The 14,192-nt window shown below is 43.6% G+C and overlaps 1 protein-coding gene across 3 annotated transcripts in view; it reads left to right on the top strand.

Annotated features, from left to right (window-relative positions):
* INPP4B (inositol polyphosphate-4-phosphatase type II B) overlaps positions 1-14,192 on the top strand; it is a 2,522,842-nt gene that overhangs the window by 2,264,586 nt on the left and 244,064 nt on the right. The window lies entirely within an intron of this gene.

The following is a 14,192-nucleotide window of genomic DNA, read 5'->3' on the forward strand; positions in this document are numbered from 1 at the left end:
TATTATCAACTGAGAAACTAGTGGTTTCTGCTTGGAGTTTGGTACGTCTTATTTACCCATTTCAGAGTGATGGACAATCGGTGACCACAAAATGGTAAATAGTTAAGATTAATTTGTGACCACACAACTTAGACCACTTGCTGGCACAGTTTCACATGTAATTCTTGCAAAATCTGTGACTAGATCTGCCTTGTGTCGCAGATATACACAAATGACAGCCCTTGAACGATGCCAAGAACTCCAGAAAAAACATTGAAAACTTGTATGTTTGAAAGGGTCTGTGAGTAAATAATTAAACTCTTGTCACTGGCATACCAGTGGTGGTCATGCCCATGCTTTGAAATGATAAAAGCACTGCCATGTGCAAAATGTGCCAGTTACAATAATTATATTAATAATATTAATATGCTAATCTACCAAAGATTATGATAAATAAGTATTACATGTTAATAATATAATGTTGTTACAGGTGGAAATATCATGGGTGTTGGGATAGGGTGAATTATATTATTCCATGTTATGAGCTGAAACTCTTACATTTTTTAATGGCACCAAGAGTTACACCTCTGCCATGCGTAGACCTCCTTTCATTGAGTAAGGTCAGTGACAGACAGTAGTTAAATTTGTGTAATGATGATTAACTCATTTGCAAGAAAACGTCAGACATTAGATGGTGTAGGTTCCCATTTCAACATCACTTTTAATAATATACTATTAGGAACAAATTGGTTGCTAATTTGTACTTTTTTTAGGATTTACTTGTGTATGTAACCTGTTGTTTGTATTGAGCTGGAATGGCCAATATTTGCTTCACAATTCTCTGAAATTCAAAAAAGCATTCTGCCATATTTTAGGAGTGATGGTGTAACAGTCCCCGTTCGACCACCAATTCAAAAGAGCTTTCTCTAGGCTTAGCATACCTTGACAATGGGTAAGAATCTGAGTTGTAGAGGGGTGTGGTTTGGGTGATGAGGCAAATTGCAGCGTGATCCTGATGTTTATGGTGGCACGGACCAAAAAACAGTGCTCTCACCATTATATATTGTGAAAAATGGTCACAAACGAACCTACACGAGAGCCTCTACTTGAAAGCATACAGTGACGCTCGGTACAAATGTCAGATTGCACTTATTACTCCCTAAATGATTATTAATGCCTGAGGGGCTGACAGTGTGGCATCCAGGCTAATAGCTTTGACAATTTGCTCCATTCTTTCTCAGGGTAATCCATCTGCTGAAGTTACATCACCACCAATTTAACTCTTGCATATTCTACCTACATTGTCTCTGTACTATTCAGGATTGCATGTCCACAGAAATTCAAACAAGCATTCCCCAACACTGCACTTAATCCCTGGTGGTAACCTCTCTACCATTCTGCTGTGCTGGACATCCAGAAACAATTTTACTTGTTATAGAAGGGACAGTGATGCTAAAGCCTCTCTATGCAAATCAATCACTTCCAAGAGATTATAACTTGCCTGCTACCAAGTATACTCAATCCTGCCCTCCTGACACCATCATTTGACTGAAGTTTCTTGCTTGAATTTATCGGAATTCTTTTCCAGTTTTTTATACAGTTCTTTTTGTCTTAAGTTTTAAACCTTGTTCAACTTCTAGATTATTATTTACTCAGCGGCCTTGTTGCCGTTGGTTGACGTCTCTTTGTCGTCTCCTCCAATTTCCCTCCCTTGAGTGGGATGGAAAGGGTGAGGGGTCTTTTCGGATGGGTTCTTGTTTGTTTCTTAGTTTGTTAACTGTATTTGTTTTTTAATCGCTCACAATTGCGTTAAGGATTGTGTGAATATTGATTTATGGCTCCATTCTACGCCCATTTACCTACTAGGACATCCCACTCATGTTCCGCTTAACTATACACCAGCTTCTTATAATTCGCAAACTCCCTGCAGCACACACAACTCTATTAACAGCATACTGTGCTCTCCTCTTTCTGAAAACTGATATCCTCGATATACTAGCTCCAATCAACCATCCACCCCTGTAAAATGGCTAACTCACTTGCCACTATCAGCCTGAAAATAGTAATTCTGAATGTTAAGGGGCTCAACTACCCCATTAAGTGTCAAAAAAATTGAGAGCTACAAGAACCTCATAAAGAAGCTGCTTCTCTTAACAATAGATAAACAAGTGAAGTCATCTGTTCCCCTGAGAGAAATAAAAAAAATAGGGTCATAACGATAATCTCAAAGAAATCCAACCTTACCCTAATATCGCACTCCACTGACGATGAGCGTAGGCTAGCAACCACAAAGCTTTGCCATAATGGAAAATATGTTCAACTCATTAACCTTCATGGTCCAAGTGCTGATGTCCCTGATTTTTAGGGCTCCTTGAGTGGCACCTTAAAAAGCATACCTGGAGATGTATGCTAGATGATAGATTGCTGAGATTTCAATCTCCCCCTCAACCTAACTTTAAACAGACAATCGAAATCCTCCTTCTACCCTTCAAAGTCTCACAAAGCACTTTAATTTAATCTGAAGGATTGCTGAAGATTACAACAGCCTGAAACTAAAGATTATGGCCCTCATTATGACATTGGAGGCAAATGCCACCTACTGCCAAAGCGACGGCCACCAACATACCGTCATCCTGGCTACCGACTGTCCACCAAATTATGACTGTAGCCAGAATTCCCTCAGAAGGCTGGTGGAATTCCAGCTACGGTCATGGCAGTGGACGGCCATAAGGTGGCGCTGCTGCCAGCAGCAGCAACACGCCACCAGAACGCCGCCGACCGTATCATGAGCCATGATACGGCCTGGCAGTGTTTTGCTGGCGGACGCTGCTGCTGGCTGCAGCGCCACGTCCTGTCTCCTGCTGGAGGACCCCCTGCAAGCAGGTAAGTTGGATTCCCCAACAGGAGAGGGGGTGGGAGGGTGTTGTGGGTGTGTGAATGCGTGTGTGCATGAATGGGTGTGTGTGTACGTTCATGTTGTGTCGTGTGATTGCGTGTGTGCCTGGATGTATGTTAGTAAGTGTTGCTGTGTGTATGAATGTATGCATGCGTGGGTGAATGCGTGTGTGTATGCGTGTGTATGTATGTGCGTGTATGTGTGTATATGTCGGGGATCGGGTGGGGGAGGACTCAGGGGATGGGGCGGAGAAGACCCCTGTCAGTGCCAGGGAAGGAATTCCCTGGCACTTATAGTGCCTACCACCATGGTTTTCGTGCTGGTACAGAAATCACAGAAACCATGGCGGTGGGTGGGGTGAAAATGCCATGGGCGCCCGCCGGGCTGGAGACTGATGTCTCCAGCCCGGCGGTCATTACCGCAGTGGCGGTCAGTGTGTTAACTTGGTAGTTTGGCTTTGGCCAAACCGCCAATGTCATAATAGTGGCGGTATGTACCGCCAGCCTGTTGGCGGTACTACTGCCCCTATTACACCTACCACCGGGTCATAAACACCCCCTATATCTTTTTTTTCATTTCCACATTCGTCGTATTCGAGAATTGACCATCTTCTCATGGCTGGCTCCTAAACCCACCTCATCGATCAAACGGCATTCTTCCAAGTTTGATACCCCACCACTTGCCCATAGTTTCACACCTGCTGGGACTAATATTAAACTCAATGACAAAATATGGCACTTTAATAATGAATCAATAAAAGACAACATTTCCAGATGACATGTAGAAACTGCTATTTGTAAATACATGAATAAAAATAAAACACCCAATATTTTAGTACCCCCCAACTAGCAACTGAGAAAGCAGAGGTCTGGATCAATAAATTAAAAATTCTGAAACTGCAATGCTAACAAATCTGTGAAAATACTCGCCTCCTATTTGAAACACAGGCAAAATCAAAATAATAATAATTCCATCAAAGATAAACTGAACTATATACAAACAAACCTTCAAAAGATTCTGGACATCTTTAAAGCATTTTATGAATCACTAGATCAAGACAACTCTCACATCTTGGCTGCTATCTGTAAGGCCCATTTTGATAAACTGAACCTGCCACAATTATCACAAGAAGATAAACAAAAATCAACTCTGCCCTTAATGAAGAAGAAATACAGCTACCGTAAAGGGCCTGATTTAGAAATCGGTGGAGGGAATACTCCTCACAAGCGTGATGGATATCCTGTCCACCATATTACGATCCCATAGGATAGAATGGGATCATAATACGGCAGGCGGGATATCTATCACGTTTGTGAGAGAGCATTCCCCTCTACCAACTTCTAAATCAGTTGCTAAATCTCATAAGCCACGTAAAGCCTCAGGCCCAGATGGCTTTACCTCAAATTTCTATAAAACATTTGCACCCTCACTAGTCCCTACAATAGTGGACCTATCTCAACACTCTGCAGAAACTGGCTGTGTCACCAGAACAACGAGTGAAGCCACCATAGTTGTTATCACCAAAGAAGGCAAAGATCTAACTTTAGCAAAAAACTACTGTACAGACCCATTCCCTAAGCAATCTAGATGCCAAGATTTATGCCAAAATCGTATCCAAACAATTAGAATCACTTGTACCTAAACTAATCAGTAGCTCACAAGTTCGCTTCATGAAGGGCTGCATTTCCCACAATAGTACCCGCTTTCTATGTCCTGTAATAGAAAAGGCCAAGCACGTACCTTCTGAAACCGTAGCCATCACACTAGGCACTGAAAAGGCATTTGATAAAGTCTTGTGTTCTTTTCTCAAAGAAACACTCATAAAATGTAATCTTTATAGCAATCCCAGTGCTAGAGTGAGAGCAGGTGGCCTCATTTCCTCATCCCTCAAGCTGGAGAAAGGTACGAGACAGGAATGCCCCCTCTCCCTATCCCTGTTTATCCTCATCCTAGAACCACTTCTCTATAACATCCAAGATAACAACCAAATCTCTGTTGTCATCTTTAACAGCTTTGTAAAAAACATAGCGGCATTTGCTCACGTTATTTTGATTGTGACAGATAATGCCTGCTCTACTACTCTATAAAGTGTCAGCCTGGCACTGATGTGCAGGACCCCTGGTCACTTCACCTCCCAAATATATTCAAGAGAGTTGTTTTTTGAAACAGGAAAAGAAGGTAGGAGCAATCCCTGTGTACCCTCTCAGAGCCTGATTGCTATGTGGACGGTTTCAGATGTGTAACTTCACATTCATACCCAACATTGTCTACTCTAAGGCACGCCCTGTTAGACAACCACTCAATTTCACTGTCACCCTAACTTTTGTGCATTCCCCTTAATACACGTTCTGAATTTGCTCCCCAGATATTGTTTTTGTTATAGAGGCATGGGCCGACCACACATCATACCCTGATTTCAATGTTGCCATCCAGGATGGGTAAAATATATGCAGACATGATCAGCAAATCAGACGAGGTGAGTGGCTTGAAATAATTTACCAGAACTATTTTAAAGACTCGTTTAAGCCTATTGCACATTTACAATGTCAAGCCCTTAAGTTTGATTTTAAATTAAATAACACTACAGCTTTTACAGGCATCTTCATTTATTGGCCCGCTGGCTCCAGAGCAAAATGTATTAAATCAGTAATAGAATTCACAGAATCATGTATGAAGCTCCCTAACTTCACCATTCTTTGGGACTTTAATTTTGTATCTAGAGACTGCAGATAACAATGATTCCGAAAACCTTATTGACAGCACGCTTACCTTTGACTTGCCTCAAATAATAACAGGAGCAACCCATTAGTCAAATCATACTCTTGGTGGGGGTTTTACCAGTAATCACGAGCTAAGCTCTGAAAAGCCTTGCCCTTAGTTTGGACTGATCATAAAACACTTGTCCTCCAGCTTAAAGTCCCTTCTAACAATGACCCAAGTCATCCAGCGCCCTCCACGTTACAATGTTTGCCCATGGAAAAAAATGATAAATAGAACTAAAATAATATTCTAATCAAGTCTCAACCCCTACTAGGTAGCAACATAGATGCAGCAGCCACTTCCTTTTCAAGCTTATGCTGTTACCCAGCTCACCCCATTAAAGATGGTTAAATACAAAAGAAGGAGGCCCTCAGCTCCTTGGTATTCACAGGATAAAAGACTGTTAAAACAAGACTGTAGACGTCAGGAACAAAATTGGAGAAACAACTACTGCCCTGAGGAAAGGTACAAATATAAATAGCTTATATGCAAGTATAAAGCATTGGTTATGGCAGACAAATCTAGATATTCTACTAAACAAATCATCATGGCTAGAAACTCCACTAAAGAACTATTCAAAACAGTGAATAGACTGGCATATAGCAATACCAATAATAGAATTCAACCCAATCAAACTCTCTGTTATAAGTTTGCTCACTTTTTCCAATCAAAAGTTAATACTATCTTCAGTGAGTTTATTACAAACCTGACCGCCAGTTGTGCAGAGTTGAGTAATACGAATATTGACACAACACCGCACACATTTTCAGCCTTCTCACCCCTTACAAGTGAAAGAGTCACAAATCTCATTGAAGCCACGAAACCAGGTGCCCCAACTGACCTCTGCTGACTCCACCGGATGTGTCAACAAGAGTGGAGATGCTAGTTTCTGCCCAACTGCCCCTGCTTGTGACTCTGTTGGCGCCCCAGGAGGCTGGCTGGCGATTGTAAATGCAAAACTAGCATATTGTTCTGCATCTGTCTACCATGCTCAGCTAGCTATGCTTTTCCCCTCTTCCTTTTGTTGTATCATTATTTTTGCCCTATTTTATTAATGCAAACTGTGTGTCCTGTGCTAAGCGGTATTTCAGTGAAATTATTTTTCTCAGTTTATCTCTATGAGGCTATCCTTTAACCGGATGTATGTAGGCTTACAATTTCCATAGTTTAATTTTGAGTCGGGCTTTTGGTTAATTTGTATAAAGGTTTGGATTTGGTAATAACTGACACTACTGAAGTGATAATTGCTTCACTATACTAAAATAGTTATATTATTGCTTTACTGCCTTTTGCATCCAGTATTACCTAGCTGCATGTACATGGTTGTCGCAAAACAGACTGCTGAGAACTATCAAAGTGGTAGTGAGAGGACCTATTTCACCTTGACCTTTCAAATTCAGCAAGCCTACTCTTGTGGAGAGAATCAGAGCAATCAAGCAGGATGGGAGAGTAAGCAGACTGTGGGAAGTTCAGCCTTCATGTACATACACATGCCATGAACTATATTGGGAGTAATTTCATCACAAAATGCCTAAAACAACTTTAAATTATCTGTACAGCGTGTTTGTTTTCATTTTCCATAAAATGGTAGGGCATGTATATGAAATATAAATATATAAACAGATTACGAGTTGTGTGAACATAATCTTTTCACATTGGATGAAATAAGATAATATTGCATGGGTGCCCTGAGGAAATCATGGGGACACATCCCAAAGACGAAAAACGTGTTTGCTGGTGAAATTGAACTGCATATCTGAAGATTGATGGAAGGAATTAAAGATACTGATTGAAGTACCGGGTTGCCAGAGTGATTTTTGGCTATTACTTCATGGACATCTAATTTGGAATAACAGTGATTTGAAATGGACTCTACGAAAAGTGTGGACTCATTTGTTTACATGCTTATATCAAGACGTGTGCCAATATTCATTTTAGGCTTCGCCCACTCCCATGTCCTTTTGAAAACCTTGGTGTTCTTTTGAAAGAAAACTCTTAATTTTCATACCAAATAAATCAGGTTATGTCATCCTCTCTAATTGTGCTGATAATTTTGAGGAAGATGCTTCCTTCTCTCTTAGTGGAACTCCAGGAATCTGTTGTCATTGCTTTAGTCATTTCTAGGGTTGTTTATTGCAATGGTCTCCATGTGAGTCTTCAATAATGTCATCTTAGCAAACTTCAGACCCTTCAGAATGCTGCAGCTCGTGTGATTATGAAAATTCCCAAATTCAGCTTGGTGTCCAAAGCTGTTATTGACGCTCACTGACTCCCATTGTGACAGCGGGTAAACTCTAAAGCTCTTTGCATTGCTCACAAATCTCTCTAAAAGGCTGGCCCCTGAGTACCTTGGTAAAACCTTTCAATGGTACACTCCACACTTCAGTCTGCTGGCAGTAATTTGGTGGTCGTTCACAGGTTTAACAATGCCAGTTGGGGTGGCAGAAGTTTCTCATCTTCAACTTGCAAACTATAGAAGTCTCTGCCTTTGAAATCTAAAGCTCAGCCAGACCTACAACAATTCAGAACACAGTTAAAAACTTGGCCTTTTCTTTGCTCCTCTGTACATTAAGTCCCGTTATTTCTAGGTGTTGGACTTTTGGCCATACGCATGGTCATCCCTAGTCTTTTTGCCTCCTTCCTCCTGGTTTTTCTGACCTCTCGCTGTTGGCTCTAGGACTCTGAGCACTTTATCACTGCTGACCAGTGCTAAAGTGCAGGTGCTCCCCCATCTAAAGTTGGTATGATTGGCTTATACCTAATTGGCATATTTAATTTACCTATAAGTCCCTTGTACAGTGGTATCTCTATACCCAGGGCCTGTAAATTAAATACTACTAGTGGGCCTGCAGCGCTGCTTGCGCCACCCACTGAAGTAGACTTTCAAACAGGGACCTGGCATCTAAATTTACTTGCCAGGCCCAGAACTCCCCTTTTACTACATGTAAGTCACCCCTAAGGTACGTCCTAGCTAGCCCTATGGGCAGGGTGCCATGTATGTAGAAAGGCAGGACATGTGCCATATTGCATGGCCTGTCCTGGTAGTGACAAACAGCCTAACTTGGTGTCTCACTGCTGTGAGTGCTGCCTTCTCATAGGATTGCATTAGAAATGCCCTGCCTTATGTGTAAGGGGTATTGTCTGATTTATGAGGGGTAGCGTAGGCGTGTTTGGTATGGTTGTGATGGTGATAATAAATAGTGCTTACTGGTGTGGGTGTATTTTTTATTACTGTCACAGAAATGCCACTTTTAGAAAGTTCGCATTTATCTGTGCTTATAATTCTGGTGTTTTGCAGCTTGACTCCAATCCACGTCTGGGCAGAGTGACAGTTGGGGCTTTGTGCATACTTTTCAGACAGCCTGTACACAGGGAGGGTGGAGGTGTCACCGAGGTGCATCTGCATACTGAATAGTCTTCCTGGGCTGAGAGAAGGGAGAGGCGGGGCACACCTACATTTGTAAAGGCTGTGCCCTGGCCTCACACAATAGGGTCGTTAACCCCCCACTGATGTTTGGAGCCTGTGCTGAAAGGAGAGAAGGGGCACTCCCAGAACCAGTTGTAACTGGCTGGAACCTCCTCTCCCTATCATTGTAAAACACTGTAAAAACAGGACTATAAGTACAGGGGAATTTTCCCCACAATTTGAACATTCTTGGAACTTGAAACTGGACACAGGACGCTGATGAATGGACTCACCAGGAAACCGCCATGGACTGCTGCTGCTGTGCTGACCTGTGACCTGCCTGGTCACTAGGAGGAACTGCCACCATCTGCACCCCTTGTGCTGGCCTGTAGCTGGGCTCACCAGCCCTGTGCTCCTTCTTGTTTGGTTGTTCCCAGGGGCAGGGTGCTGTGGACCCTGACCCCTGCAACGATCCTTTAAACCTGTGCCCAGAATGCTTTAACAAAGAACAGGCATTCTTGCAATTACTGGCAAAAGGATCACCGCCGCAACCTGGGCTGTTGATGTGTCTCAGCGCTTTGAAAAGCGCCTTTCTTTTGCCCAGGGAAATCACCGCCGCAGCCCGGGAGCCTCAATGTGTCTTTGCGCTCTCTACGGCGCCTTTTCTTGGATGAAATCACCGCCGCAGCCCGGGCAGAGCATTTGCCTCCGAGTGCGAGGTTCGCGCTGTCTCTAGTGCCCCCGGGGCACTTCCTGACACAAAGGAAGGAGCTGGCACGCTCCTATCGTGCTCCCGGGGACGCGCGCTTTTCAGAGCGCCCCCGGGGCACCAACAGGCCCCACCTTGGGCCGCGACGTCATCCGGACGGCGAGGGAGAGGAGGACGCCTCTCCCTCGCGTGCTGGAGTCCCGGAGGACTCCCCTGTTAACTCGGGCCGGGCGGCAGCCTCGCCGGAGGCTCGCCCTGGCCCCCGGCTCCCTTGTTGGCCCCCTCGCGGGCCAGGAGTATTTTAGTTAGGGGTCTCCCTTCGAGGAAGGGCCACGGAGGACCAGGGAGACCCCAGAGGTTAGCGGGTTCCCCAGAGGGGCCCGTGTTGCAACAAGGAGGGGGTGCGAGGCGCCCCCCTCCCCCTTTGAAGTATTGGGTGACCTTGGCTCCCCACAGGAGGGCCGGTGGAGGCCCGGGGGGCCCCCCAGCGATCACGGGTCCCAGAAGGGGCCCGTCAAGAATTCAGAGAGGGTGCGTGCCGCCCCTCTCGGTCTGCCATGTTTAAGGAGGCCCCCGTTTTGCGCAGAGGAGCGCCGGGGGCCTCATTGTTCGTTTTAGGCACTGGAAGTGCTCCCTCATCAACCAGGTACTTTTAAATGGACCAATAGTGTTATAATTGAAGTTCTTTCTACAGACTTTACTAATTATAATATATTGCCTACCTGTTCTATGATGCTTTTACATATGTGTTCACATGTTCCTTTTATGGGCATGACTTGCTAATATGGTTCCCTAACTTGCCATAGGTTTTCTAATGTTCCTACTATGGGCGTTTTATGATATTCTTATGACAAGTGTGCTAATGTGATAACGTGTTTCCTGACTACTGCTTATGTTGCAGAATACTGAGTAACCTGTGTGTTATGTGTGACTACTGCTAGTTTGCAGAGTAACTAATGTGTAATGTTCTGACAACTGCTAAGGTAGCAGGATAGTACTGTTATGTGATGTTGGTCTAATAATTACGTTGTGTACAATACAGTATATTTTCATATAATCTGGTGTTGTGTTTCCTTTGTGGTGGGGATATTGCGTCTCATGTGTGTGTGTGTTGTGCAAGCGCTTTACACATTGCCTCCGGGTTAAGCCTGACTGCTCGTGCCAAGCTACCAAGGGGGTGAGCAGAGGTTATCTTGGACGTGTAACTCCCTTGCCCTGACTAGAGTGGGTAAGTTCTGCCTGGCTGAGGTGCATACCCTAGCCAACCAGAAACCCCATTTCTAACACTAGGCTTACTGTCTGGTACTTTAGCACTCCCTCAGTCTCATTACTTACTTAATAGCGCTATAGAAAACTATGCTTTAGTGTCTAGCTACAGCCTCAGTAGAGATAAATCTGAAGTCAAAGGCCTAAATAATATCTGTTCCAAAGACTTACTAGATGACTTTGAATTAGCATGGCAAACTAATTACCTTAAATACTTAGGAATAGATTTTTGATCTGACCTGCTAGATACTTTAAAAATCGCAAAAAAATACCTTACAGAAAGTTCAAAACCTCCTAGACAGCTGGAATCCCAAGTTCATTACCTGTTGGGGACACATCAAGACAATCAAGATGATGGTCACACTCGTAGTTAATTACCTCACATCCAAGTTCATATTCACTCTCTTAGATTATTTCCACTACAAACTAGACAAACTTCTCTGTAACTTTATTTGGCAAAATAAATGTCCTACGATCTCAATCAAGAAACTTCAACTTTCTATAGACCTAGGTGGAGTAAACTTAGCAAACTTAAGAAATTATCAATCAGCCTTCCTGGCAAAACAGGGTTCCATGTGGCTATCTCCACTACTTGACTACACTCCAGCCAGACTACTGGTTGAACATGCAGTCTACGAAGATTCTCACCCCATCATGCTTCTATCTACCAAAATTAAACCTTCCCTGCCAGCCAAATAAATATTTGAAAACAATAAACTGGCCTTACTAAAACTATGCCCAATAAAATTCTCTAACCCGATTTCTCTTTGGAATAATGCTACTTTTAAGATTGATGTTACCCCAATATTTTGGTAATCTTGGTCCTCTAGAGGTATCCACTCTTTAGGGACAATAGGCCCACACATTTAAAGAACACACATTTAGGGCCAGATGTAGCAACAATAGGATTTGCGACTCGGAAATTGCGACTCCGAGCGACTCGCAATTTCCGAGTCACAAAACCTAATGCAGAAAGGTGTCTCAGACACCTTCTGCGAGTCGCTATGGGGTCGCAAAGACCCACCTCATTAATATTAATGAGGTGGGTCGCAAATTGCGGCCCCATAGCGACTATGGGCACTCACAGGTATGGAGGCCTGCTGTAGTCAGCAGACCTCCATGTCCCTGACTGCTTTTAAATAAAGCAGGTTTTTTTTTTCAAAGTGTAGCCGGTTTTCCTTAAAGGAAAACGAGCTGCACTGAGAAAAAAAAAACGAAACCTTTTGTTTCGGATTTTTTCAGGGCAGGTAGTGGTCCCTTGGACCACTACCTGCCCTGAAAAAATAATTTGGGGTCCAGTCACAAAGGGGAAGGGGTCCCATGGTGACCCCTTCCCGTTTGCGAGTGGGTTACCATCCACTTCAAGTGGATGGTAACTGCGACTCCATTTGCGACCGCGAACGCGGTCGCAAATGGAGTTGCATACCACTGCGACTCGCAAATAGGAAGGGAACACCCCTTCCTATTTGCGACTCTGAAATGCATTTTGCAAGTCGGTTCCGACTCGCAAAATGCATTTCTGCATAGCAAACACACGTTTGCGACTCGCAAACGGCGATTTTCGCAGTTTGCGACTGGCAAACTGTTTGCTACATCTGGTCCTTAAAATCAGCCAGTTTTAAGATCTTCAGAACCAATACAACTTAGACAACATGGATTTCTACATAGGCTGTAGCTAATAGATCTGGGCAGCAGGAATCAAGATACCATAAACACAACCGCTCTCCACATGACGAAACTTAAATGCACAGAACGAATGGGATGAACATATATCCATATCTCAAGAAAACTTTAAATCAATATGGAAATTAGTCATCTCCCACAAACTTTTACCAGCACTCCCTCAGAACAAACTTTGCTCCTGTCCTAATGGTACAGAGGTGCTTGGGGAGGCTGTTCCAAGTTTTTGCTTCAGTGTAAAAGAAGGAGCGTCTTCCACTTTTGCTTTGGTAGATGTAGGGAGTACAGGCAAGTTAAAGGGAGACAAAGCGTAGTCTTGTCAACTGTTGGTGGAAGATCAATTGGTGGTTAATATATGTGGGTCTCTGGTTGTGTAGATCCTTGTGTGCTTGGTCAGCAGCTTGAATTGACATCTCTTCTGTACAGAGAGCAGTGGAGGTGCCTGAGGTGGGGTGTGATGTGGATTCTTCGGGAAAGGCCAAGGATGAGTCTGGGTGCCAGGCTGTTCTGTATGGTCTGTAAGTCTGTGTAAGAGGTGTGTGGCGATTCCTACATAGAGGGCGTTGCCATAGTCCAGTTGGCTGGTGGTGAAGGCCTGTGTCATGATGTGTCTCGTGTGGAGAGGTAGTTACTTGAAGATCTTATGTAGCATGCGCAATGTGAGGAAGCAGGCGGAGGAGACAGCATTGATCTGTGATTTCATGGTGAGCTTGCTGTCAGTGATGGGTCTGAGGTTTCTGATGTGGCCGGAGATTGTAGGAGTGGGTCCTAGGTCTTATGCCCACCAGCAGTCAATCCACGTGTTACTGCTGTTGCCAAAAATCTGTACTTTTGTCTGTGTTCAACTGCAGACAGTTATTCTTACCTCACCTGATTTTCCACTGTAGCGCGGTCTCTGCGTTTTGGGCCCATATATTTCAATTTCTGTCTTCATCATTTTGATTTCAGATTAAACAGATTAAACAGATTAAACAGATTAAACAGGAGTTTCTCTGCAACCCTTTGGGGGATTTAGACCCCCGACTGAGTTCCAGAATGGGGCATTTCTACTAGATATCTTATAACTGCCGTCTGCAGATCCATTCTGACCATTTGGAAAATACTGCCTTCACTTCCTTCAAGTCATTATTGAACTGGATTGCACACGTGAGAGGTGCGGACAACATCACTCTGAAGCACACATCATTGAAACCATAACATAGGCATTTATAGGGAACCCTTGATTTCTATCTTGCTAACTGTAAACCTCTATGAAGCCCCACCCCACTCCAAGATCCATCCTAACCCTGCTTGCTTCTCAGTTATTCGTACCATAGCCCCTTGTGCTATTTCACACACAATGCACACACATCCACTATTTCTAATGAAAATCCTCAACGAACTGACATACTTCAAGAAAAATGAGCCTTTATCTTCATCTACTGCTTTCAGATACTTTTCCATGGAAATGTATAGCGATTTCATGCTGATCTATATTTGCTGAATGTACAATCTAT

Source organism: Pleurodeles waltl, chromosome 1_2, assembly GCF_031143425.1.
Source record: "Pleurodeles waltl isolate 20211129_DDA chromosome 1_2, aPleWal1.hap1.20221129, whole genome shotgun sequence".
Classification (NCBI taxonomy): domain Eukaryota; kingdom Metazoa; phylum Chordata; class Amphibia; order Caudata; family Salamandridae; genus Pleurodeles; species Pleurodeles waltl.